General features: G+C 47.7%; 1 non-coding gene across 1 annotated transcript; it reads left to right on the plus strand.

Annotated features, from left to right (window-relative positions):
* The first annotated feature begins 570 nt into the window (after window positions 1–570).
* TRNAG-GCC (transfer RNA glycine (anticodon GCC)) lies at window positions 571–641 on the plus strand. The gene has a single exon. It is a non-coding gene; the product is annotated as a tRNA-Gly (tRNA).
* Window positions 642–24,977: the final 24,336 nt, after the last annotated feature.

Here is a 24,977-nt window from a genome sequence, read left to right on the forward strand (position 1 = left end):
TGGCTCATGCAAGCTGGTGCAGAGTGTTTAACCACAGTGCATATCTTGAACGCTGTGCAACAGGCCTGACCATAGGCTTCTGGAGCTCTTGCTCTCCAGCGGCCCCGGTGGTCTAAGCCCGACCAGGGCTGTAAGCCGCGTTGGGAGAGCGTTAGGGACGCAGGGCGCAGAACTCTGCCCGTTTCACCCCAGCCTTTCGGGGAGGACAGGGAATTTGGCAAAGCCAGTGGGAAGGATTTTTAAGGGGGAGAGTTCAGTGACATGATCTGAAACACAATAGTGCTGGTGATCTGGAGGCTGCCTTCTGTGAGCCACTTCTGTCGGGAGCAGCCTGCCATCATGCCCTGATAACCACAACACTAGTCCCAAGTCAGTGACCTCAGCAAATTCAAAAACATTCATACTTATAGTCTCCTGCATCTGATTCTTGCCATCATCAAGTGAAACATCAAGTGAAACATTGGCATTCCAATGTCTGTTGCACGCACTTTGTTCATAGGTGTGCAATTTGAGTGAGTGTGCCTCATCACTGTCTTGGACAGAGCTCCGCCTCTAAGCTACCTATGTGAAGCATTGGTGGTTCAGTGGTAGAATTCTCGCCTGCCACGCGGGAGGCCTGGGTTCGATTCACGGCCAATGCAAGGCTGCCTTCTTTTGACTTTGCTTTCTAAATGAAATATGTGAACTCAGGGGGGCATAAAATGTGAAACAGTGACCCTGACGGGATTTTAACACGCAACCTTCTGATCTGGAGTCAGACGCGCTACCGTTGCGCCACGAGGTCCTTGCCCTTGGAGCCAGATCAGCAAATTGTGTGAGCCTTTTGATTTTTTCCACCCTCCTTTTATGCCTACAGTTGTATTACAAGGTTTGGCGGAATCACCCTCCTTGCCATTTCCAAGCACTCTAGGTCATCTTCCATTACTGTGCCTCTTACAAGGTGCTTTCTGATGTGTCCCCTCAGACCCACAAGTTTAAGTGCTACTTTACCTACCCGATAAATACCAATACCCCGGGGTATGTTATTTATCGGGTTTGATAAATAACATCAATCATAAGTTTGTGGGGAATAACATGCAGGTTTTGATGGTGAACGCACCAAAATCTGCATGATATGGAAAAATACCATACATTTTTCTCCTGTTAAATTTCAACAGGTTTGCAACGTTGAAAATTAATGAAAGTTGAGGGTATTTAATGCATTCAATAATTATCGGATGTGTTAAATACCTACCAAGTCATCATTCTGACCTATGCATAAACAGGGCTTTACGCATGGGTCAAAATATATGGACCAACTCGTAATCATGCTCTTAATCTCTCCATGCTCTAAAATAAAAAAAATACAATCTAATTTTGTGCCATCTAACTGGTACTCATGTAAAGATCTTCTATGTCCTTGGGGTGACCTTGTGCTATGTAAAACTGCAAAATAAAAACAAATGGTACATCACTGCAAGATTTCTCAAAAGGCTTCTGACCATGGGACTTTTGCTCTACATAAATTTCTTTGGCACTCTGTCTTTTGTTTCCGTGAAAACAGCATTGAAAAATATGCATTTTTACCACATGCTCATTAGAAATAAAAAATATTTCTAAGCTCAGGTAAATGGAACTTCAAACCAAATCACAACAGCATCCTTTCTTCCATATTTCACATGGGGATTGATGTTTGCACCTGGCTGTGAGTGGGGGAATTTTCACAATCACTTCTACAAAGGGAGGTGCAAGGGCCTAAAATGGCAGCCTCAATATATGTTACTACTCAACATGGATTAAACAACTTTGGCAAAGTCAATTGTTCTCGCCTAAGTGAGAGCTACTGGCTTTGTCAATGTATTTCAGCCATGTAATAGAGCAGCATGGCTAAAAGCTAGAGAAAAAGCACAATGAATGGGAAGCTAAAAAAAGCACTATTAGGCCATCAACACTGACTCTGTCAGTCAATGCTTTTTTGTTCTGATGTCGTGTGGAGTAACAAAGACAATGGGAGGGTGGGAGGTGAGAGGGAGAGGCAACACACACAACTGGAGGGTGGGGGTAGGAGAGGAGGCAACACAGAGAGTGAGAGGGCGCGGAGTGGAATGGAAGAAGCAACACAGATGCCATGGGGATGGAGGGAAGAAAAGTGCTATTACATGGTCAGCACTGGTTCTGACAGCCAGCACTTTTTTTCTAATGGCAGGTGGGGGAAACAGAGACAAGGGGATGGTGGGAGGGGAGGGGCTGCACAGAGAAAAAGAGTGTGCAAAGTGGAAGTGAAGAAGCAATACAGACAACGGCAGGATATGTAGTTGTAGGAGAGAAGCAACATGTACTATGGGGCATGAGGGTGGGAAAGCAGACACAACTTTGACAAGAAGGTGGTGGGGCTTAGGGAAAAGGGAACAATCACAACTGTGATAGCTAGAAAGAAAAACAGTACCTCAATCACAGTGCCAACAGTAGAAGGATCCTAATCAATATGAAGCAATCAGTACTTGGTCTAAGCTCCAGACAAAAGAAAACAAAGTGAAGCTGGAATGCACTGCCTAATTATGAGTCGGCAAATGAGAGAGACAATGAAGCCCACATGTTAGACATGTCATCCTTAGGGTGGTCTTTTGCCTGCTTACCTCCTCTTTTTGCTGATTCTTTTTGTTGACCTTTGGACTCTGAGCACTTTACCAGTGCTGACCAGTTCTAAAGTGCTTGTGCTTCTCTCCTTAAGATGGTAACATTGGTGTATACACAATTGACAAATATAGTTTACTTGTATGTCCCTTTCAAAGTGGTGTACCATATACCCAGGGTATGTAACATAAAAGCTACTAGTGGGCCTGCAACACTGATTGTGTCACCCACACAAGTAGTCATTCAAAGGTGTCTCAGGCCTGCCATGGCAGGGCCTGTGTGTGCAGTTTACTGCCACTTTGTCTTGTCATTTAAAACTACTTGTCAAACATTAAACTCCCCTTTTATTACATGTCATCCTAAGTTAGGCCATAGCAAGTCCATAGGGCAGTGTGCTGTGTAAGTAAACGGTAGGACATCTACCGGTAAGTTTTGCATGTCCTGATAATGACAATCACCCAAATTCATTTTTCACTACTGTGAGGTCTAATCCTCTCTTAGGCTGGCATTGGGAATTTCTTAATACACTTTTAAGCAGTGATTCCTGATTAGACAGGAGTTGTTGCATCATGTTCCATATCTTTGTAATGGTAACAATACATCCTCTTTATTGGTAAAATTGGATTTAAAATTACTGTTTTAGAAATTACACTTTTAGAAAGTGGGTATTTCTCTGCCCTTACAGCTCTGTGTGCCTGCAGCCTGTCTCCCATACACACCTGGAGTGGGTGACAGCTACACTTTGTGCATTCCTTCTAGACAGCCACAAACACAGGAAGAGTAAGTGTGAGAAAGAACTCCTCTGCATTCATCTGCATTCTGTTAGCTCTTCCTGGGTAGCAAGGGGGTGCTGCCACCTGAATAGGCAGTGTCCTGTTTCCCACACAAAGAGCTGATTACCCTCTACAGAGCTGGAGCCATGCAGAAAGGACCTATGTGCACTTCAATGTCCCTTCTTTGAAGGCTCCCCCACTTCAAAGGCATAACTGGGTATAAGTACTGGGCCTCTGACCCTACCAAGACAGTACACTACTGGACCTGTTAAGAACTCTGCCAGGAATAAAGACTGCTGTGATACAAGGATTGCTACTCTGCTTGGCTGCTGGAAGAACTGCTTTCTGCTTTGCTGTGCTGCCCTGCTGCCTGCTGATCTCTGTCCTGCTGAAGACAAGGTCTGAACCAATTTCACTTGAACCCAGAGTGACTCCAAGGGGTTGATGGCTTGCCACCTGTTGTGAAGTCTCAGGGACATCAAAGACTTCCTACAACAACACCTGGACTCAGCCATCTGTGAGTCCTGCCCTGCCAAGCGGTTCCATTCCAGTCCTGGACCCTTGATAGTGAGCTTCTGCTGTGCTGCTCCTACAAAACCGGCGTATCGATGACCTTGCTCCAATTGGAACGGACGCATTACCCTTCGACACCAATGCTTTGACAGACTGCGTTGCTCAACAATGATGGCCTTCTCGGCCTGGTGATGAATCGTCACTGGGACCGAAAAGAGGTTAGTTGACAAAGCCTCCATTGACTATGCAGATTGGAGCTGACGCTTTGATCCATTCAAGGGATCGACGATGACGAGGTGCTTCTCCAGCTCCTTGCATCGAGTCTTCCACTTTGACGCTTCCGGCATCCAAGGTACTTTTTCAGCTAGAGTTGCGTGAGTCATGTAGCCGGTCTGCACTCCATCGGCCTGAACTTTGGATTTACCCTGGTCTAACGCAACCACATGTCCCCGGCTGGCGCTTTATGACACTAAGCATTATTTTTCATTTAATCTTTAAAAATTAATAATTACAGTTCTACTTATTGGAATTGTGTTGTTTTGGTCTAGTTTTACTCTTAAAAATATAATCTATTGTTTGAACCCTGTGTGGAGTATTTTTGCAGTGTGTGCTTTGTGTTAGTGTGTATGTATTTCACAAATACTTTACACATTGCCTCTAATGGCAAGCCTGACTGTTCTGTGCCAAGCTACCAGAGGGTGAGCACAGGTTATTTTTTTAATATTTATCTATCTTACCCTGGCTAGAGTGGTGGTTCCTGCTTGGACAGGGTGCATATCTCTACCAACCAGAAACCTCATTTCTAAAACCATGAATGGTAGCCAATGGGAGGGCTCAGAAGCTGCTTGTATAAAAACAATATCTCTTGCAAACAAGAGTGTATGCAGTAGTGCATTTGCTGTCACCGGCGAGACCTAAAAATAGTCCTGTTTTGAAAACTTGGGTCTATGGAAGAGCTATTAATTTCCCTCCAATTTACTTGTGAATAATGCATTCCTGAGCAAGAAAAAGGACTTCTCATCAGGAGCATATTTGCTTCACGGGCGAGAGAGAGAGAGAGAGTTGAATGAATGATCTCTTGCGCTAAATAATTAATTTTGTAAACACATTTCAAACCTGATGAGCAGGTCTACAAAGCAGCATTCACTGTCTTCATTACAATCTCACATCTTCCTCATTGCTCTGCATGCAAATCTTTTTTCTTGGAGACCATGTGAAGCACACACTGACAGTACTATCTGTGCCAAGAAAACTTGCAGGAGAATGTAACTAACATCCAATCACTGTCACTCTTTTATTAAATATGAATATTGTAATACACGTTGGCAGAAACATTTACCATTCCGTTTGAATTATAAATGAAGGAAATCACTTACAATTCATGTAGCTTTTGACGAGATCTTATTTGAAAGTAACTCAGAATAAATTAATGTTCCAAGTCAGAAAATCTGCTGTATATTTCTTTCTTATGATTGTTTTATGTGGGGCTTGGACTAAGTGTATTATCAGCTTCCACCCGGACGACAGCTTAGAGAACAGATATTAATGATTTTTGAGTCTATACACTGCCAGGGTACACATCATGACTCTAGAAAAACAACGCTTTCACAAGATTCTACATACTGTGTGGCTACATGGTCACTGCCTGCTCAAATACCAATAACGTTGAAAGAAATAAAAAAAAAGGTATCATCTAATGATCTCAAAAAATACATAGAAAAACATAAAAAAGAAAATGGATTCAAAGAGAGTTAACGATTTCCTATGAATATCAAAGGGAGTAACCATTAACATGGACTCCTATAGAAACCCACTTCAAGTCAGAAATAATGTGTGAGTAGACATTTGTAGAGCTTTAACTTAGCTAGACAACAAAGAGGTAAGCACATGAACCTAAAGGTACAATTTAGGATAGGATTGTTTACGATGAGTCAGGATATTGTATTGTATTACAGCATTTATATAGAGCTTACTACCATATGTGTTGTGCACGGAAGCACTTATCCATAAGAGCAGCTACACAGTGCAAGTTGTGTTTTGGAGGCTGTTTTCTTCTTTTGGTGATCCTATGGGGGGGGGGGTTTCCATGACATGCACGATGACGCCCAAGGTGAGGTAGTCAAGTTGTGGATTGCATCTCATTGCAGTGTGTGGATATAGAAGTATGAGAGACAGATGCACAGTTTATGGTTTTTAAAAAGATGGAAAATGCAACTACTTCTACAGGTCATTTTATTTTTACTTCCTATGATCATAGTCTACTTAGATGGTTACTGCACTGGGTTGTCCAACCTGATATTTTGTTTAAAGTGTCTCGTTCTTGAGCAGGCATGGTTACAGAAAAGTGATGACGAGATTTGCTTGAATGGTCTTTGCTTCTATCATCCTGTCAGAAACCATTTCAAGGACCATGGGGCAAGCCTGCGATACTGGGCCCAACCATGGAGGTTGATACCTTATACTCCTGATATACTGGGGTATCACTTAAAATGGGTTGTGAGAAACTTGGCCAATTATCCCTTCAGCACTTGACTGTAGTGTTAACGTGGGTCAGGCAGCGCAAAGCTTCTCATGAGGAGGTATATGCAGATGATGGACATAGCCTCACAACTCAAAATACATTCAATGGTAGCAATAAGGGTTCGGTCAACTACTTTTAAGAAAAAGGAATATTTAGATATGAATACAAAGTAAAATACAGCATGTACAAATAATACACACAGTCCCCTAAGGTCTGTACTCTATAGTTCAATAGGCAGGTCCCTGAGTCTCACTTCCCTCTCTCCAGTGGTAGTGGTTATTCCTTATTCATGATAGGAGACATTCAGGTTAGGTCCTAATAGTAGCCCGAGTCTCAGAAGTGCCACTTTGATTCTTCCAAAGTCAAAAGTGTTCCAGCGCCTAACGTGCTATGTTAGAGTCGGGGATCTCTGGTTGGCGCAAGGTTGCCCTTGTGTCAAGCAGGAACCCTCTCCTCCACGTCAGGGCGCAGGATAACCCCTTTTGAATGACCCTTGCTCACCCTCTAGGTGCGTGGCGTGAGCAGCCAAGGCGATTCCTCAGGCGTTGTTGGTTAAGCACTTACAATCATACACACAGTAAATACATCAATCCCCCCAGAAACGGACACCAGACTTGGATATGTAGAAAAATACGCTTCTTTATGTAAAAATAGGTATATATATCTCAGTAGACTTATCACAAGACCAATAACGTTTTCGCTATGCCACCAGGTTGTAAAGCAGGCAAATGTTCTTTGTTCTTAGCTTCAAATGGAGACTTTGTAGTCTCTTGCAAGTGTTACTTGTGGTTCCAGTACTCACAGCGATCGGCTCCTGCGAACGGGGAAATAAGGCGTTGCGGGCCCCGAGCCCGATACTGGAACTTCTTTCGTGATGTGGAGAGTCGGCACAGGTCGGTGCGACTCTCAGCTTCGGAAGTGTTCTTGGGTCCTCAATCAGCAGGTGTGGGCAAGTAGGCAGGCGCGGCCAGCGACCCTTTAGCACGGCGGTGCAGGAGGGTCTCCACAGCGGGGGCGGCGCGGCCTGAGATGTCCGGGGATAGCGAAGCGGGGTCACAGGGCACAGTCAGTGCAGCTGGATGACCCGGCGTAGATCACAGTCGTCGGACGGCTTCCGGCAGGAGGGGTGATAGCGCGGTCAGCGCGCTCCAGTAGCAGGCGGTGACAGGGATGCAGGCGGCCTGGCCCGGGAACAGAGAGCGGCTCGGGACGGAGCGGGGCTCTCACGGGTTTGAGGCAGGCGAGCTTCTGAGTGTCACGGCCCTAGGAGGGGCGATGAGGGGCGCAGTCTCTTTTCCAGCGGGATGCCCACACGGCTCGAATTGGAGGATGAGCAAGAAGCACAGAGAACCCACTGTTCCTGGGGTTCAGTTCAGGGGGCAAGCTCAGATCAAGCCCTTGGAGAATGTTCAAGCACAAAGTAGCAAAGTCTTTTCAGTAAGTCTCTTCCTCTCCTTTCTCAGCAAGGCAAGCAGCAGGCCAGCTCCTCCAGCGTCTTCTTCTCCTTCTAGTCGGGCAGAGGTTCTTTGTGGTAAAACAGGATTCTGATTTCTTAGGAGCCAGGCTCCTACTTTTATACCATGATTCTTTTGTTCTTTAGCGCCAGGGGGCCTAGGCCTGGCTCAGTCCAGTTCTGGAGCACTTTGTTATGGTGACTCTGCTCTTTCCTTTCAGCAGCAGGGCAGAGACATCAGCCGCCCCACAGGGGGTGGCGCCGGCTTTGTGGTGGCAGAGCACAGGTCTATTCAAGAGTCAAGGTGTACTCCTCCCACCCATCCAGGTGTAATCTCTCTACCCACCACCTGGCAGCCGACCTGTCTCTGGGGATTCCCCAACCCTGCTCCTTACTGTTGCTGGGCAGAACACACACACATACAGCAGAGGCGGACTGAGATGGTCAGGTCAGTAAATACTAACTTTCTAAAAGTAGTATTTACAAACCCAGGATACTAAAATAAACTTGACTACAAGAAGTATTTTATTATTCTGAGTTCAGGCATACTAAACTTGACATCCTACCATGCTCTCTGAGTCCACTGGGGTCACAGCGTTGGCGTGATCCCGGCAGCCCATTCTGGCCTATGGAGAGCAGGTAGCCTTCAATAGTGAAAAACGACAAGGGCTGTAATTCACTACTAAGACATGCCACAAACATCAGGGCATGTCCTACCTTATGCCTACAATGCACCCTGCCCTTGGGCCTACCAGAGGGGTGGCTAATATGTAGGTAAGGGAAGGTTTAGGGACTGGCAAGTGGGGGCACTTGCGGAGTCAGCGCGACGGTCCTGGACCGCGCACAGGGTCTGCGGTGGCAGGCCCTAGACACACTTTACAAGGCCGCTTCCGTGGGTGGCGCAACCAGCGCTGCAAGCCCACCAGCAGCATTGGCATTCACAAGCCCTGGCACCCTCGGTGCACTTTACTGGGGACTGACAGTGAATCCAATAAACCAATCATGGACATCACTTACAGGTACATTTTACTTTGGGAGCACTTGCACTGCGGCACGGATTAGCCGTGGCGCAGTGCCCTGAGCGGACAACACCAGCAAAACAGTCGAGGCACACCATCAAAAAGTGGAAGGGAAACTCACGCCAAGGTGCCAGGTCTAACACGTGTCCCCTCCAGCTGAAATGTGGGGAGAACTACCCTTGCCCAGGGGGTTCCTCGTCACTAAGGCGGAAATACCTGGACAGACCGTCAGCGTTGGCGTGATCTGTACCAGGACGGTGTTCCACCGTAAAGTCCATACCCTGTAGGGAGATGGACCACCTCAACAGCTTCGGGTTCTCACCCCTCATTTGCATCAACCATCTGAGGGGCCTGTGGTCCGTCTGAACCCGGAAGTGAGACCCAAACAAGTAGGGTCTTAGCTTCTTCAGCGCCCAGACCACAGCAAATGCTTCTCGCTCAATTGCACTCCACCTACTTTCCCGTGGAAGTAACCTCCTACTGATGAAGGCTACGGGTTGGTCCCAGCCCTCCTCAGTCATCTGTGAGAGAACAGCCCCTACACCATGCTCTGAAGCGTCTGTCTGGACTAGGAATTCCTTGGAGAAGTCAGGGGCCAAGAGCACGGGCGCCGTGCACATGGCAGTCTTCAGGGTGTCGAAAGCTTTCTGACAGGTGTCAGTCCAAATCACGTTCCTGGGCTGCTTCTTAGAAGTCAGCTCTGTCAAGGGGGCAACGATCGTTCCATAGCCCTTGACAAACCTCCTGTAGTACCCAGTGAGCCCCAGGAAGGCCCTCACTGCGGTCTGCGTCTTGGGGGGTTCCCAAGCCAGGATGGTCTCAATTTTGGGTTGCAAGGGTGCCACCTTGCCACTCCCCACTTGGTGTCCCAAGTACACCACGGAACCCTGCCCGATCTGGCACTTGCTTGCCTTGATCGTGAGGCCTGCTCGGCGCAGCGCCATCAACACTTCCCAGAGGTGGCGCAGGTGTTCAGGCCAGGTGGCACTGAACACTGCGATGTCATCCAGGTAGGCGGCACTGAACGCATCCAGCCCAACCAGTACCTGGTTGACCAACCTCTGAAAGGTGGCAGGGGCATTCTTCATCCCAAATGGCATGACTCGGAACTGGAAGTGCCCATCTGGTGTAGAGAATGCTGACCTCTCTTTGGCCCCATCGGTCAAGGCGATCTGCCAGTACCCAGACGTTAAATCAAACGTGCTGAGGAACCGGGCAGCCCCCAGCCGATCAATGAGCTCATCAGCTCTGGGGATGGGGTGCGCGTCAGTCTTCGTTACTGAATTGAGTCCTCTGTAGTCCACACAGAACCGGAGTTCAGGTGTGGCTCCCGGCGCAGCAGCTTTGGGGACCAAGACCACGGGGCTGGACCAAGGACTGCTGGAGGACTCAACCACCCCTAGCGCAAGCATTTTGGAGACCTCCTCCTTAATGCAAGCTCTGACCCTGTCAGTTACCCTGTAAGCCTTGTGCTTCACAGGTAAGCTGTCTCCTGTGTCCACATCATGGACGCACCAATCTGTGACACCAGGAACCAGGGAGAATCGGTCGGAAAATTGTCCCAGCAAGTGGCGGCAGTCTTCCTGTTGTTCGGGCGTCAGGGTGGGTGAGAGGTTAACTCCATCCACTGACCCATCTTTCTCAGAGGCCACTAAGAGGTCAGGAAGAGGCTCGGTCTCCTCTTCCATTCCATCATCAGTGGCCAGCAGCATGCCCACTTCGGTCCTCTCTAAGTGGGGCTTAAGGCGGTTAACATGTAGGACCCTCAAAGGGTTCCTGGGAGTCTGCATGTCCACCAAGTAGGTGATAGGACTTTTGCGCTCCACAACCTCAAATGGACCTGTCCACTTATCCTGAAGTGCACAAGGCTCCACCGGGGCCAAGACCCACACCTTCTGTCCAGGTTGAAGCTCTACCAGAGTGGCATTCCGGTCGTACCACCGCTTCATCTCCTCCTGGCTGGCTTCCAGATTTGCCTCAGCAAGTTGCCTGAAACGCCGAGTCTGGTTTTGGAAGGCCAGCATGTAACTATATACATTCTGGGGAGGTTTCCTGGGAGATTGCTCCCAGCCTTCCTTCACCAAACTCAGAGGTCCTCTTACCGGGTGACCATACAGAAGCTCAAAGGGGCTGAACCCTAGAGACTTCTGTGGCACCTCTCGGTAAGCGAAGAGCAGGCATGGCAAGAGGACGTCCCACTTACGCCTCATTGGACCGTCCAGGCCCATGATCATGCCTTTGAGGGTTCGGTTGAATCTCTCAACCAACCCATTTCCTTGGGGATGGTAAGGAGTGGTGAACTTGTACGTTACCCCACACTCCTTCCACAGGGATTTCATATACGTGGATATGAAATTGGTCCCCCTGTCGCTCACCACCTCTAGAGGGAATCCCACTCGGGAGAAAATTCCCATCAGTGCCCGTCCCACCACGGGGGCCGTCACTGTCCTCAGAGGGATGGCTTCAGGGTACCGGGTGGCATGGTCCACCAAGACCAGGATGAACCTGTTGCCCAGGGCTGTCTTGGGGTCCAGAGGCCCCACAATATCAATACCCACTCGTTGGAATGGCGTACCGACCACAGGGAAAGGTTGCAGAGGAGCCTTATGCTTCCCTCCGCTCTTACCACTTGCCTGGCAAGTCTGACAGGTTCTGCAGTAGGAATCTGAATTCTTGTGCATTTGGGGCCAGTAAAAGTGGGTGACAAGCCTGTCATAGGTCTTGTCCATCCCCAAATGTCCTGCTAAAGGCACATCATGAGCCAGCCCCAGTAGGAAGGTTCTGAACTTCTGGGGTACCACCAGCACACGGGCTGACCCAGGTTCAGCAGCCTTAGGCTCGGAATACAGGAGGTCACTCTCCCAGTACACGTAATGTGTTTTGGCCTGAACACCATTGGCCTGGTCTGCAGCCTGTTGCCACATACCCACGAGAGAAGGGCATTCTTTCTGCTCCCTGCAGAATTCCTCCCTGGAGGGACCTCCTTCTTGCTGCCAATGGGTCAGCTCAGGCAGATCTCCCAGTTCGGCAATCTGTTCCCCGGTAGGCTCCAGAGTATCCCCCTCAGGGTCTACTTCCTCCTGGGCCGTGGGAACTTCGGGGGCCGGTTTCCCGCGCCTCCTGCGCCTTCTCCCTAAGGCCGGTTCCTGGACCTCTCCCTCAGGCTCCAGGACCCTCTCAACACCCCTACTGGCTGCCATGGACCGGGTGGTCACGCACGCCCAGTCGGGTAGACCCACCATCCTCAGATGCGTGGTCTTCTCCACCTTTTCCCAAGGGGAACTCTCCAGGTCGTTCCCTAGCAGACAGTCTACAGGCATGTCGGTTCTCACAGCGACTTGTAGAGTACCAGAGACCTCCCCCCACTCAAAGGGAACTTGAGCCATTGGACAACGACTCTCTATGTTGTCAGCATTGACAACCCTACAGTAGGCATTGGGTACAATCTGCTCTTGAGACACCAGGTGTTGCCTCACCGAGGTCACGCTGGCTCCTGTATCTCTAAGAGCCTCAACCTTCTTTCCATTGATGGTCACTACTTGCCCATATTTCTTAGTGTTAGAGGGCAAGTAAGTTTCGGGGACCATCTCACTGTCTCCTAGCGAGACTAGGGTCATCTGCCCGGGACCCCCACCCTCCTGGACTGCTACCTCCTCCCCAAAGGTAACACTAGCTACTTGCCGGGGTGGAGCACCAGTGGGTGCGGTCTTACCAAACAGGCGACACTTAGGATCAGAGGCAATGTGACCCGGGTCACCACACTTATAACAATTGAAGGGCCCCTTTGGAACAGGTCTACCTGTCGGGGCCCCGTTCTGCTGCGGGGGTGGGGGAGGCTGAGAACCCTTCTGCGGGTTCCCTTGGGGATTACTTTGGGGGCCTTTTTGGAACCCTTTCTGTTTACCCCTGTCCCCCCCACTCTTCTGCTGGGGACCCTGCCCACCTTTGGCGGAGTCTCCCACTTGACCCTTGTGGACCCTGGTGCTGAGCCAGCGGTCCGCCTCCTCAGCAAGCTTCCTCGGGTTGGACAGCTTGCTATCAATCAGGTGCTGGCGTAGCTCAGGAAAACATTGACTGGACAAGTGCTCCCAGGCAATTAAATCAAGCAGCCCTTGATAATCATTCACTTTGCTACCCTTCACCCAACCATCCAGTGCTCTGCAGAAAAAGGTCACATATTCCACATACGTACTCTCAGGGATCTTCTTAGTCTCCCTGAACCTCTGTCTATATAGCTCAGGAGTTAACCCATACCTGGTCATTAAAGCTTCCTTCATATGGGGGTATGAGGTCTGGACTTCTAAGGGCAAATCTAACAGTGTGTCCCGCCCTTCAGCAAGGAACCTTCCCCACAACCCCGCTCCCCAGTCTTTCTCAGGGACCCGGTGTGAGGACATGGCCACCTCGTAGGCTCTAAACCACTGCCCTATGTCATCCTTTCTAAAATACTCCTTCACTACATCTTTGGGGATATACACCTTGGACTCTACCTGCACCGGTGGAGTGCTGCCACCAGAAGGAGCGGTGTCCAAACTTTTCGCCTTCAGCTCCAACTCCTTCAATCTTATATCATGATCCATTTGGCGTTGTTGTGCCTCCAGGGCCAACTTCTGTTTCTCCATTTCCATTTGTCCTGCCAACTTTGCCATCTCCATTGCATGCGCCCTGTCGGCTGCCCTGTCTGCCAGCTCCTCTGGCGACCGGACTCTGCTGGGCTCCTCAAGGTTGTCGGGTGGAACGATGTCCCCCGCATTCCGTAGGTCTCGTGACTCCTTCCAGGCTCTCAACGCCTTGGTGTACTGGGGCTTCCTCTTGCATCCAGCATGGGGGACTCTGAATTGTACACTGTAGCCTTTCAATTGCTCCATCGTGTAGCCTTCCAGTCTCTCCCAATCCACCTCATCTATTCCAGAAATCACAGAGAGTGCTCTTCCAGCGGAGTGCGAGCCAGGCATGGTTGCAGTAATGGCAGATGTCTCAACAAAGTTCAACAAATGAAAACCTGTGGTTGCGTTATTTGGTCTGCTCTCACTATCTGGTGATTAATAATTCACTGTATGCAATTTACAAGTGCAAATCCGAAATCCCACCGCTGCCACCAATGTTAGAGTCGGGGATCTCTGGTTGGCGCAAGGTTGCCCTTGTGTCAAGCAGGAACCCTCTCCTCCACGTCAGGGCGCAGGATAACCCCTTTTGAATGACCCTTGCTCACCCTCTAGGTGCGTGGCGTGAGCAGCCAAGGCGATTCCTCAGGCGTTGTTGGTTAAGCACTTACAATCATACACACAGTAAATACATCAATCCCCCCAGAAACGGACACCAGACTTGGATATGTAGAAAAATACGCTTCTTTATGTAAAAATAGGTATATATATCTCAGTAGACTTATCACAAGACCAATAACGTTTTCGCTATGCCACCAGGTTGTAAAGCAGGCAAATGTTCTTTGTTCTTAGCTTCAAATGGAGACTTTGTAGTCTCTTGCAAGTGTTACTTGTGGTTCCAGTACTCACAGCGATCGGCTCCTGCGAACGGGGAAATAAGGCGTTGCGGGCCCCGAGCCCGATACTGGAACTTCTTTCGTGATGTGGAGAGTCGGCACAGGTCGGTGCGACTCTCAGCTTCGGAAGTGTTCTTGGGTCCTCAATCAGCAGGTGTGGGCAAGTAGGCAGGCGCGGCCAGCGACCCTTTAGCACGGCGGTGCAGGAGGGTCTCCACAGCGGGGGCGGCGCGGCCTGAGATGTCCGGGGATAGCGAAGCGGGGTCGCAGGGCACAGTCAGTGCAGCTGGATGACCCGGCGTAGATCACAGTCGTCGGACGGCTTCCGGCAGGAGGGGTGATAGCGCGGTCAGCGCGCTCCAGTAGCAGGCGGTGACAGGGATGCAGGCGGCCTGGCCCGGGAACAGAGAGCGGCTCGGGACGGAGCGGGGCTCTCACGGGTTTGAGGCAGGCGAGCTTCTGAGTGTCACGGCCCTAGGAGGGGCGATGAGGGGCGCAGTCTCTTTTCCAGCGGGATGCCCACACGGCTCGAATTGGAGGATGAGCAAGAAGCACAGAGAACCCACTGTTCCTGGGGTTCAGTTCAGGGGGCAAGCTCAGATCAAGCCCTTGGAGAATGTTCAAGCACAAAGTAGCAAAGTCTTTTCAGTAAGTCTCTTCCTCTCCTTTCTCAGCAAGGCAAGCAGCAGGCCAGATCCTCCAGCGTCTTCTTCTCCTTCTAGTCGGGCAGAGGTTCTTTGTGGTAAAACAGGATTCTGATTTCTTAGGAGCCAGGCTCCTACTTTTATACCATGATTCTTTTGTTCTTTAGCGCCAGGGGGCCTAGGCCTGGCTCAGTCCAGTTCTGGAGCACTTTGTTATGGTGACTCTGCTCTTTCCTTTCAGCAGCAGGGCAGAGACATCAGCCGCCCCACAGGGGGTGGCGCCGGCTTTGTGGTGGCAGAGCACAGGTCTATTCAAGAGTCAAGGTGTACTCCTCCCACCCATCCAGGTGTAATCTCTCTACCCACCACCTGGCAGCCGACCTGTCTCTGGGGATTCCCCAACCCTGCTCCTTACTGTTGCTGGGCAGAACACACACACATACAGCAGAGGCGGACTGAGATGGTCAGGTCAGTAAATACTAACTTTCTAAAAGTAGTATTTACAAACCCAGGATACTAAAATAAACTTGACTACAAGAAGTATTTTATTATTCTGAGTTCAGGCATACTAAACTTGACATCCTACCATGCTCTCTGAGTCCACTGGGGTCACAGCGTTGGCGTGATCCCGGCAGCCCATTCTGGCCTATGGAGAGCAGGTAGCCTTCAATAGTGAAAAACGACAAGGGCTGTAATTCACTACTAAGACATGCCACAAACATCAGGGCATGTCCTACCTTATGCCTACAATGCACCCTGCCCTTGGGCCTACCAGAGGGGTGGCTAATATGTAGGTAAGGGAAGGTTTAGGGACTGGCAAGTGGGGGCACTTGCGCAGTCAGCGCGACGGTCCTGGACCGCGCACAGGGTCTGCGGTGGCAGGCCCTAGACACACTTTACAAGGCCGCTTCCGTGGGTGGCGCAACCAGCGCTGCAAGCCCACCAGCAGCATTGGCATTCACAAGCCCTGGCACCCTCGGTGCACTTTACTGGGGACTGACAGTGAATCCAATAAACCAATCATGGACATCACTTACAGGTACATTTTACTTTGGGAGCACTTGCACTGCGGCACGGATTAGCCGTGGCGCAGTGCCCTGAGCGGACAACACCAGCAAAACAGTCGAGGCACACCATCAAAAAGTGGAAGGGAAACTCACGCCAAGGTGCCAGGTCTAACACGCTATAAGGTAGAACAACTTCCCCTGGGCACGTCAGCTCCACGATCAGTCTTACCTACTCCTGCAGACCTTGCTCTACGGGAGTACTTGGGAGCATTTCACACTTGGATGTCACGTAGGGCTGCAGCGGCTGCTGATGGTGAGTAGCACTCCCAGCTTTCCAGGGGCAGTGGATGGTCATCCACGCAGCTTCCTCCAATGACACAATAAGTTCCCCCGATCCTTCTCACAAGTAAGGGGGTGGTCACTCTGGTTCCGATGTTTCAGCCAGGGCTCAGGCATGCACAGGATGGGTCACTGACAGAATATTGGAAAGACACATATTGTATGGATGATATGTCACAAATATGGAAGACCAACATATAGAGAAGGTAAGTGCAATTAGATAAGTATAGATTTACTATTCTTAACTCCACATCTACATACCTTGGCAATATATGAATTGTCAAGGTACATATATGTGGAGTTATATATAGAAAAACTTTCCATACCTATGAAAACTTTGCATCATCATAGTTTTGTCCTTGATATTTTTGACACAATATTTTGTAACACAAGACTTTTGTTTCCATTATTCTGTGTAAACAACCACAGGTCACCACAGTGTCCTTTCATCTCAACAACGGTGAAACCAGGCAATGATCCTTGCTCTTCATGACAACCCCCTCTGGCATACAGGGTCACTGACTGAACTTCACAAAAGGGCAATGGCCCGGGCAGCACAGCAGTAATGCAATCTTCATGGCAGCCCCATCTCTGACAAATGGGTTCACAATTTTAGTCTGCACATGAGCTACGGCCCAATCAGCATTACATTAATGCAATCTACACAGTAGCTCCCTCTGACATTCGGGGTTGCTGACTTTAATCTGGTTCCAGGTGATGGTCCGGTTAGCACGGCAGTAAAGCAATTTCAATAGCAGCCCTTTCTGGCATACAGGGTGCACAACATTACTCTACACATGGACCATTGGGAAGAAACCCACAGCTGAGCATTGCCCAAATTAGAGGAGGGGACTGCATAGACTGTTATTCCCAAAAATCAAACCCCTCACAATGCTCCCTTGTTGCTTAGAACAGCATCAAAAGTTCTGAAATAAAGTATTTGGTATACTCCCTTAACATTACTGCAAGTCCCCACTAACCCACTATTGGGAAGATCACGCTCAGAGAGTTCAGACAGCGGGAGGTGGTAGGGATCACCTTTGTGGAAGACTTCTATGATGGAGAAACTCTTCTATCCTTTAAGGCGCTAGTTGAAAACACAGGACTACAACAGGGCCAATTTGTACTACATGGCCGATTATTAGATGTGCTCCACCAGCCATGAAGAGATGGGCAAGGGGAATCCCCACACAAGCAGCGATTCAAGTCTTGCATACTCTAGAACACAGGTGCATACTTTATACCTGGTTCTGTAATGCGGTATTGGACCACACAGGCGTTTTTCTTCACTCGGGTAGAGACTGGTGGGAGGAGTATTTGGGGCAGTCATACAACAAAAAAGAATTGCAGAGAGTACTGGAATAGCCTTAGAGAGCACCCCGCAAAGCGCGTTTCAAATTTGCTCAATTTGACATTCTACACAGAGCCTACCTCAGCCTGGCGAAGCTCCACCAGATTTAAACAATGCAGATAACTGTTCTATAGGCAAATATACTACAGTGGATTTTCTCCACAAACATTGTGTAAAAAAGTGCTTCTCTTTGACCTTTTTGGGAGGGTGTTCCTTAGATGAAGTTGGTGGTGATAGCCCATCCACGGTTAGACGAAATAGAAGTCTGCCTACTGGGAAAATATCCTCGCCTGAAAAAGGCCATGGTAACAGCCAAAGTTCTAGATCTTGTACTTTTACCAGCCAAACGAGTCATAACAATGCGCTGAAAATCCTGTTCCCACTCGACACTTCTAATATGGAGGCAGACAGTGAACCTTTGTGCAGAAACTGAGAGCAGAGCTCTGAAAAGGAGGTAAACCAAGGTTTGCGTAGAAAGCAAATAGCATCCTAATGGGATGTCCTAGTTCAAGAGTGCAAGGATTATGGGATAGAGGATAAACCAGAGACCTGAGCCTATGCCCCTTCATCTAAGAGGGTTTTCTAGAGTGGCATGCCCTAGACAATCACTGGCCTTTGAGATAGAATGGTTGCTACACTCCCCCCGGCCCCCTTTCAGCTCCCTGATATGGCCCACCTGGATCCAGGCCATAGTGATCTGACACAACTCCTTATTTGTACATATCGTCCCCAAGGATTAATGGCGGATGCATCTTTACTCTTTGAGAAATCACCTCAGGGACAAAAGCTGCATAAAGTCAACCGTCCCAAACAACAACACCCTTTTGTAACTCACCCTTTAAGATGTGGACATTCCAGGACAAGGGAGAAGAAGAGGGATGGGGATTGTTCTCTTTTTTGTTCTGTTTTTCTCAATGTATAATTGTTAAACGTTTGTCAACACCCATATCAATGTATGGACAATTTTCCTTGCCAGTGAGGCTTAGACTGCCACTGTCAGACCGAGCACAGCCACGGGAACACCCCTGCAACATTCCTCCTATCAAACTGGTCCAAATATGCTATAATATGGCTTTGAATTTGATCAATCCATTAGGAGTTGACATAATTATATAATGCACAGGCTAACCTTAAGTCAGGCCTTCTTAGCTTACCTGGATGAAGAAAGTAGTGTCCTGGTTGGGAGGAGGGCGGAAAGAGGGACCTTATCTGTGGCCTGTTGAATGTATATTGTACTTGAAGGTGCAATTTTCTTTCCAGGTTCTATCCCAGGATTGTGGGATGATGTAGTTATCCTCGAAATAAGCATGTATGCACCTGTATTCTGAAGAATATATGCTTCTGAATACTTCAAGTCTTGGCTGGTAGTGAGTTGCAGAGCTTCACTGCGTGTACTGGGAAAGCGCTGCCTCCTGTGGATTTGCTGTGATAAGGCAATATGATAATATGTGGTGCAAGACTGGAGGGTGGTGTTCTTTTTTATTTGTATTGCTTGAATTTAACTTGTTGTATAGTGGTTCCTTTCCTTGGGAAGCTCTGTGGAGAATGTAGAGTTCCTTGAGCATTGCTCTTCTAGCTTTAGGTAGTGAGTGGAGGGATGCTAGCACTAGAGATCTGTGATCCTTGAGTGAAGGTGGAAAAAAAACTTGCAGCACCATTTTGGATTAATTCCAATTTATGTATGATGGATCTGGATGCACCAAGGTAAATGCAGCAGGCAAGCTGGGAGATTATCTGTAGATGGTACTCTTTCTGACAGTGCTTACATGAGTAGTATCAATTATAGGTCTGAATCCATGGTTACCCTTGGCATATGACTTTTATTGATGTTGTTGGAGAGGCTCAAGTTCCCTGGCCATTTGGAGGTAGACTGGAAGTTTTGCCATTGTCCTCAAATAAGGTCTCTTTGTGGTGTTGATATTTAGGTGCTCATCATCCATGTGGTTATGATGCAAAGTCAGTCTTCAAGTTTTAAGATGTAGACTTCTTCCAAGAAAACCATTTTTAAAAATGATTTGTGTGTCATATTAGTAACAGGTGAGATTGGTGGATTTTATCAGGTTTGGTGAGGAGGTTAGGTAGATTTTGAATAATAGAGGTGATGTGCTGGACCCCTGAGGGACACCACAGTGTTGAGTGTGAGGAGCCGATATGAAAGGCGATAAGCAAACTGCACTTTATCTGTATCCAAGGTGAGAGCCAATCCATCCTAGAGCACTCCACATTTTCTGAGATGATGAAGTCTTTGTAGTGGCATATGGTTTTGGACAGTGTCAAATGCAGCAAGTAACTCCAAAGCTATAGGGCGGCCACTCCGTTCTTGTCTACTATGAGTTTTAAGTCACTACAAATGTATTTGATGGCTGACTCTGTGCCTTTGTCTGGTCTGAAGCCGAACTGTTGGTGTGGCATAAAGTTATTTTCTGCTGTAAATTTTGAAAGTTGTGTAAAAACTGCTGTTTCAAATATTTGCCCTAAGACTGGGCCATTTTCATATAGGCCTGTAGTTTGCTGGGTCTGATTGTCAAGGTTTTTCTTTTTCGGGAATGATCTAATGTAGGATGCTTTCATCTTGTGTGGAAATTAACCTAGTTCTAGGGACTTCTTAAGTAAGCTTCCAGTTCCCTTCACTGTACAGGGTGTATAAAGGATATTGTTAAAGATTTTTAGAGGTGCTGGAACAGAAGGTTATCCTGATGCTCTCCTTACGATGATGTCAAAGAAATCTTTTTCAGGCAGGGTATTTAAAGTATGTAGTGGTTGCTTTTGTTTTGGTCAATGGTGACAGGGTCATGTGTTGGAGTGGCATTGTCTGGGTTCCCCTTAAGGCAATTTTCTATCTTTCCCATCTTTGAGATCAACTGCAAGGATAGTTTTCAGCAAAAGTCATGCATTTATGGTATGTCTGTGCTTTGGAACACTGTTTGCATAATTGTGTTAGAATCTTGTTGAGTTCTTTAGAAGAGAAGCCAGCTTCAGGTATACGTGTGGAGTAGTTTTATATTTGTGTGGCTCTGATGGGTCTTCTGTAGGTTCTGTTGTACTGCCATAACGTGATTTTGTCTTTTTCAGATTTGTGCGTAAATCATCTAATTATGTGATGATGATGTATTCCCTGATGTATTGGATGTTCACCTGACTGTAATTATGGTTGAGGCTACTAGATTCTAGAAAAAGTACCTTTTCTACAGGTTGATCAGAATATGAGTCATAGGGATCTAAAATGTGATCCTCAGTGCCTAATGGTAAACTTTGCTCAAGTGCACAAACCAAGATGCATAAAAAAGACACCAAACTTAGTAAGAATAAGGGTCTTGGTCCAAAAGAAAATTATTTTGTAAATTGGTGTAAATCGATGCAGTCATCATGGAATTATTATATGTACAATAGAAAGGTGTAATGGTACACTAAGAGTTTAGGTAATCAATTGGTCCCCAATCTAAAACTGAACGAATACTCACACACCAAAAGCTGAGATTCTTCCTTCTGCATTGGACATTTCGTAATTTGTGCACTAGACACCCTCTATGAAAATACTAGCCGTTAACTTATGATGACCAAAAAATCATTGTTACTCACAGGTAGTGTAGGCCGATCTACCTTGTGAGTCAAAAAAACAGAGGCCTTCAGGAACAAAACTGATAGATTCCCTAGCTTGTGCCAGAGCTGAGGAACCTCAAAACACTGTCAGCAGAGCTACCTATTGCACCTGACAACCCCAACCATAAAATGGTAGGCAAGAAGGAGTTAAAAATTCCTTCCCATTAGATTCGTGCTCTCATGTGTGGCCCAGTAGCTTGGGAGCAAAATGCAACCTTTCTTACCCATCTTCGTGTGCATACCTTCCAACCATACCCAAGATATATCCAGCTATATGTCTGCATCCCTTTCCCTGCTCATTGCACACCATTGTCGAAGGGCTACCGTAAAGTAGCACATCCCAATTACAAATACAAAACTCACAGCTCTCACACTGGCACATACAGTCAAATGCTCATGTACTAACACATAGACACACAAACCCTGTCAAGTTGCCACACACCTGAAATCCAGGTTCCGTGGGAACAAAAAGAATCCACCCAATCACCTTCAGGCTAGTCCTCAACACTCCAAGTAGGAGCAAGTGTGGACAATTAGACTGTAGGAGAAAAGGGAAGGAAGGGAGAAGGAGACGGTAGAGGAGTTGTTATCACTCTCTCTATCTGTGCAATCACCTCTGCTTTTCAGGGCTAGGTTTTCTAAGATCTGGTTCACTCCAATCATCAAACATCCCTTAAGAAGAAAAACACAAAAGGTGTCTTACTCTGATGACAATCATGGTGCCCTTACAACAGTTAGCTTTCTGTTAAGACTCCCACCCCCCAGCAATGTTCTAGCACTTTCACTCACCAATGTTAGGCATTGGGGACCCCTGCAAACAACATTACTTTTCTGTTTGCTGCAGAGATCCTATTAGTGGCATAGGATGATGGGGTGGGGGTCAGGTTCCATCCTATTCATTGCACAGAATAAAAGTTCTGAAGATCAATGTCTTTTTAATCAAAGTCTCTTGTTCAAAGTTCGAATTCACTGCCTCTTGTGGATTTAAAATACAGGTTTCAGTGCACTGACCTTGATTTGTGAGGTGTGTTGTGGAGCTAGGTTCGTTTTTCTCAACTGCCTTTTTTTTTGGCTGATTCAGTTTAAAAAATATGACTCGATGAATTGGAGCAAAAGGAACAAATGATTAATTGAATGTCGAACAAATCAAACATTCACCCCAGTTCCAGATCTGGTTTTAATCAATTTTTTTCCCACACCACCCCTTGTTGGACTAGGCCTGGGCTAAAATTCCGTTCCGCTCACCGAAATTGCGATAATTTGACATTTTCGCGTTCCGCGGAGAGCGTGAAAATGTCAAAATTTCCGCAATCCGCATTTTACCGGAAATGTTTTGCTTGCTCGCGCAGTAAGATAATACATTCTCGCGTGCGCGCGATCGCCTTACCTGAATCCCCGTGTTTGCCGACAAGTTTTACCGATCCGGTCGCGTTCTCCACGAGATGTTGGATTGTTGGTAGCCATTTGCGCTGTCTCGCGACAGTTCGCGCCCGCAGTAACGTCATTCGTCGCGCGATCACGTCTTTCTTCTCGCGATCATGCACCGCGAGACAAGTGAAAACAAGATGGCCGCGCCCGCGAGTAACCGCATGGGTAAGTTGGCGAGCCGCGACCACGCAGAAAATACTGCGAACGGGCGGGAAAAAAACTTCGGCATCTTCGCGATATTTCCGCGTGTTTGCGGAGATTTTTAACATTTTCGCGATAATTTGCGAAAGTGAATTTCGCAAATTCCGCCCACCCCTAGTTTGGACCCAGCCATAAGCAAATCAGTCTTGATCCTGCTCCCCATGGGTACAGTCCAGCTTGAACTGCTCAAGGCTGGTGCTCCCAAGACCAAAACCAAGCATCCTGGGACCTGTTTCGGGGTTTTACCTCTCTTCCGCCAGGCTAGCTTGAATGGAGTGGCACAGAGAGCACAGGACCCACATCTGGGCATACCCTTCCCACTTAGGGCGACAAAAGCAAAAAGAACAAATAATGGACGGAATGCTAAAAAAATCAAACATTCACCGACAGTCACAGATCTGGGTTTAATCCATCATTTGTTTGCTCACCAGGCTACCCTAGTTTGGACCCAGCCATATGCAAATCAGTCCAGACCCTGCAGGGAACCCACTTATGCCTCAGTTCGAAGAGGACCATCAGGATCCAACTTTGAATCCCTGGTAACTTCAGGTCCTTAGAATTACCGCTGAGTATCTCTGGCAAATATGTTAGAATTTGAAAGGGATTTGTACTGGTTCTTCTTTCAGAGTTTATGGATCTTCTTAATTCCTGTTAAAAATGCAGAAATAGCCTGATCAGTGAAGAAACCACTCATTGCCAAGCTTTCTCAGCCGTTTTGAGAATTACTCGTGATTTAGTGCCATTTTAAAGATAAACTCTTAGCTCCCCATCAGAAAATCAGTACAAGCCTGGAGACTTAAGGCATGCGTCAATACTTCGTTTTTATGGTTGTCTAAGTTCTTTATAGATATTTCTGAAGGTGCTGAGGTTTTTCAATTACAGCCAGACTCGACACTTGGCATCGGGGAGCTTGAGCTGACAGATCAGTTAAAACGCCCCGAGATTATCATCACAGGTGCTTCCAGCATTCTTCAGCTGGAAATGCATTTCGAACGCTGGGAACGGACTCCCTTCCCCTCCCCTTTTCGCAGGGCAGCGGGCTGACGCTGACATGAAAGTCCCTCCATGTAAACCTGCGCTGCGAAGATCCTTCCGCCATCTGGGCTGGCTCGTGAATAACAAATAGCTGTCATGACAGGTCTCCGCAGTGATTAGATGTAATCAGGCTGCGGATTTTGACATGCAAGGCCTCGACCAATTAGGCTGTGTTTCCACCAGGGAGATGCAAGCAGAACATGGACGGCGGGATGAGTCACGCGCGTTTCTAACAACCTTTCAAGTCACAGGGATCACCTAGCAATATAAACGAGTGAATTACAAATCTTTACTACAGAACCCTACAGAAAAGGAGGCCTTCATTCTCTGGGCTTGCTAGGTGGATCAGTCAAGCACAGCTCAACGGATGCAGAGTGAAAACTGGAAGTAGATGCAGGGTGGCACACTTGTAACATGCAATAAAGAATAAGGGGCATATTATCAAGACAGGTGATAAATTATCACCGCTTTAGCGGCAGAATGGGCTTGATAATATGCCCTGGAGAATTCCCATAGAAGCCCATGTTCTGGTGTCAACATGGACTTCTATGGGAATTCTCTGCGGCATGTTATCAAGCCCATTATCGCCGCTTTAGCTGCAGTTTTCTTCCGCTAAAGCGGTGATAATTTTAACGCAGTGCTTGATAATATGCCCCTAGGTTAGATGTCCTTCACATCTAACATGGGCTTCAATTGGAATTCCAGAGAGCATATTATCAAGCCCATTATCGCCGTTTTAGAGGCAGTTTTCTGCCACTAAAGCGGCGATAATTTTATCGCCTGTCTTGATAATATGCCCCTAAATGCCCAGGCAAGGTGTTATAAAAAGAGCAACACTTTAACAACATTTTAGGAGAAAATAGTATGTACAGAACCAGGCCCTACTATTGGAAGTTTCAGTGCCTGTTAAAACGCACCTTTTCTCCGAACGACTCAAGGCTTAATGGATCACAGCGCCTAGAGTCGCTTTGACTAAGAGT

Source organism: Triturus cristatus, chromosome 9 (assembly GCF_964204655.1).
Source record: "Triturus cristatus chromosome 9, aTriCri1.1, whole genome shotgun sequence".
Classification (NCBI taxonomy): domain Eukaryota; kingdom Metazoa; phylum Chordata; class Amphibia; order Caudata; family Salamandridae; genus Triturus; species Triturus cristatus.